This window comes from Mytilus californianus, unplaced genomic scaffold (genome assembly GCF_021869535.1).
Source record: "Mytilus californianus isolate M0D057914Y unplaced genomic scaffold, xbMytCali1.0.p SCAF_5, whole genome shotgun sequence".
NCBI lineage: Eukaryota > Metazoa > Mollusca > Bivalvia > Mytilida > Mytilidae > Mytilus > Mytilus californianus.
Genome location: NW_026262701.1, coordinates 80,457,777 through 80,461,632, shown reverse-complemented (window position 1 = coordinate 80,461,632; position 3,856 = coordinate 80,457,777).

Genomic DNA, 3,856 nt, shown 5'->3' with positions numbered 1-3,856 from the left:
CTCGTACCGATTTTTTGAGTTAATCTAATTGCAATTGATTTGTGCAGGTTGTTCTTATAGTGTACTATTACACCACTGTCCCAGCTTCGGGGAGGGTTGAGCGCTCACAAACATGTTTTTGTACTGTTACACCACTGTCCCAGGTTAGGGGGCGGGTTGGGCCGGATCCCGCTAACATGTTTAACCCCGCCACATTCTGTATGTATGTGCCTGTCCCAAGTCGGGAGCCTGTAATTCAGTGGTTGTCGTTTGTTGCTTTGTTACATTTTTGTTTTTCGTTCATTTTTCTGTACATTAATTAGACCGTTAGTTTTCTCGTTTGAATTGTTTTACATTTGTGATTTCGGGGCCTTTTATAGCTGACTATGCGGTATGGGCTTTGCTTATTGTTGAAGGCCGTATGGTGACCTATAGCTGTTAATTGCTGTGTCATTTGGTCTCTTGTGGAGGGTTGTCTCATTGACAATCTTAGTTTTTATATCAACCCTGCCATATTCTTTGTGTGCCTGTCCCAAGTCATGAGCCTGTAGTTTAGTGGTTGTCGTTGGTTCATGTCTCGACTCATATTTAATATTTTGTAAATTGTTTTGGTATGTATAATTAGGCCGTTAATTTTTTCGTTTGAATTGTTTCTCACACTTTTCACGTCGGGCCTTTTATAGACGACTTTTAATACAGTATCGAGTTTTGTTATTGTTGAAGGCCTAAATTACTGTTGCCTATAATTGCTTACATCCACTTCATATTTAAACTCCGGTGGATAGTTGCCTCATTAGCAATCATACATCTCTTCGTTTTTATATTATATACCTGACTTTTAAACTCGTGTTTTCCTGAACCGAGTCCTGAACATGCATGACATAATTGTCACTGGGCGTTGAAAATTAGCAACAAACAATCAATCAATTTAAACTTGTGTTAAATAAGAAGAAAAACTATTTGATATTTATTCATTTATTGGGGTGGGGGACAGGAGGATTTCATATATGAATATGGTTGCCTGGTAAGAGCTGAAAAATAGGCACAGATTAAAAACGTTAATAATGCCCTCTTCCCTTCCCCATCCTTCATCTATAAATTTAAACTGACCACCACGGAATAGCCCAACTTAGTGTTGAAAGTAGCGTTAAACACCAATCAATCAAAATTCTTTCCCTAGAATATCAAATTGTCGTCCCTTAACTGTTATTGTCCGTGTAGTTCTTATATTTATCCAGCTTATCGTCCTACAGGGATGCATGTCCTACTAAGACTGTCATACCATAAAAACGTTTATAACACAGCTCACATTCTAATATATCTGCATTCATAAATTTATCAATGTCATTTAGACTAAACGACGCCATGTTTGTTATGTGCCTCTGCCGTCTAAACTACCTATCAAAAAAAAAAGAGGTGGAAGAGAGCCAGAAGATCTTCTCTATGCAAAAAAACCAGAAATAGACCTCTTCTGGCTCACTACCGAAGAACAAAAAAACACGCCCCAGATGAGGTAGGAACACGTACTTACTTATACTTCATTGATATAAATCCTCAATGTTTCAGACACAGAACAGAAACCAGGGCCAAGAAACCCAAATATATCTATGTCAAATTTGCAACTAAACTGTTATATGGAAGCAAGGTAGAATAGCTTGTCATGACTGTAAAACGTGGTTTACACCTGCAATATATGCATATGTCCACTCCTGTATACATGTCTCTTAACAACTTTTCATGGCATTGCGCCAATTCTGGAATGCCAAATTTTGCATCTTTTTTATTTGATTCCCACTATATCAATATGCAACAGCTTAGCAACTTTATGAAGTAGCGACATCTGAGAAGTACCCGTGTTCGGTCTGAGCAACCAACATCTTGCTCTTCACCATCTAAGCCACTAAAGTAAAATAAAACATATAGCTCCCCAATAAAATGCATAGTCATCAACTTTCAAAGCATCAACAATAGCATTTGGCAAAGGTTAAGAACCCTATTGAGAAATCGTACCTAAGCGTCATCACAGGCACATACACACCGGGTTGTTGCCGCCAATATGCAGTGCTGAAATATTTACATAAATTCTATGAGGTCAGAAAAGATGGTCACGGGTCAGTCCTATTGGTCATAAAGAAAGGTTATATCATTGACTCCACTGAAACTAAAAGAACATCTGAGGCAGTATTTGCTAAAATAAATCTTGAGAAAAATCTGTCACTCATGTTTTGGTCTGTATATGTATACTCCCATCAAGTGACACCAATTATATCAATAAGCTTTGCGAAGCCATATTGAACAACTACATCAGAGCGATAAAAATGCAGTATTTTGGATAGTGGTGATCTAATTGAAACCTTCCAAAAATTTACTGAAACTCAACATTCATATAAGGAAATAAAGTCAATTCTGGTATCAGCAAACGAATTCTGGACATGATCAGCAACTGTTATATAGATCAAACCTTCACATTTTCCAACCGTCTTAACAATACACTGGATGTGTTTTGTAAAAAATCGTACAAGCCTCATCATTAGATAAAAACCAGCTACAATCTCATTGGAAAATTTAATCACTGGAACAACGAGAGTTGTTCAAATAAAAGAGAGGAAAGGTCAGTTTCCCCGAGTGTTTGCTTCATGAATGCATGGAGTAAAATGAAAACTTTAAAACCTCAGAAGAATTTGCATATCATTTAGCCAAAATAACAACAGATTTACCCTAAAAGTCTTTCCATGGTTTCCATAAGTATACATAAAATTAAAATATTATAAAACCATAAACATTGTAGTTTGAGACCATTTTGATTCAATTATTTATAAAGGACATTTAAACATGGTTTATATGTAAATTTGATACCAAACAAAATCCAGTACCAAAGTGAGTCAATTTGTATTCGAAAAACAATACATAGATACACTTTTTTAAATTTTGGTTCTTGATTTAGATGTCCGGTTCCTATTCATTTGTGCCAAACTTTTCAACGACAAAAGCGTTGATCCTGTGCAAACTGTTTTATGAAGCGTTCTTGTGCTGCATACAAACTGTGCTTCGGTAAACGCTAGTTCATCCAAATAAATCTACAAAAAGAAGCATTTGAATACAGCCCTAGAACGTAATTATGCACATGCAACTGGAATTAAGAGTACATTATTCCAATGATTTTTCATAAAATCTACTGTTAAGAGATTCGAGCAGCACTGATGACATTTATTGTTACCATTTAATAGTATTGTTAAAACCTTCAACGTTAAAAATGACAGAGTTTCAATCTTTAAAGGTTTTTTTTCTCTTTTAATTGCAATAATAAGAAGAAAAAGACGATCTATTACCTAATATCATAGTTTTTCAAAGTCTATTGTCTTACGACCTTCAATGGTATCATTGTTAAGTGATTTTTTTACTTTAAGGAATTTCCTCATAGGTACGTCTGTGTCTAATTCTAGATCAAAACCCAAATTTTAGGCAATTAAGAGATATAACTTATGGTAAAGACACTTCTTTAGAAGCTCATATGTTGACCTCTGATTTTTTGTATTTGTGGTTTCATCGACGTATCCCCACATCTCTTTTGATATCCATACAATGATGTAAGCAGAAAATGCATATTTTGACAATAATTAACATGCGGGATTGGATGTGGGTCCTTTCTTTCTTTAATCTTTTGTCTTTATGCCATTTTCTTGTGTTTTTTTTCATTAGGCCCATTTTTTTTTCTATTCGTAATTTTCGGGTTTTTTACTCATTTTTCTCTTTTCGTTATATTTAAGCACCCCATTTTTCATTGTTCTTTATTTTTTCGTCCATTGTTCTCTATTCTGTAAACCCCATTCGGAACCTCTAACATTGTAATGATTATGATGCCACACTAAACTGGAAA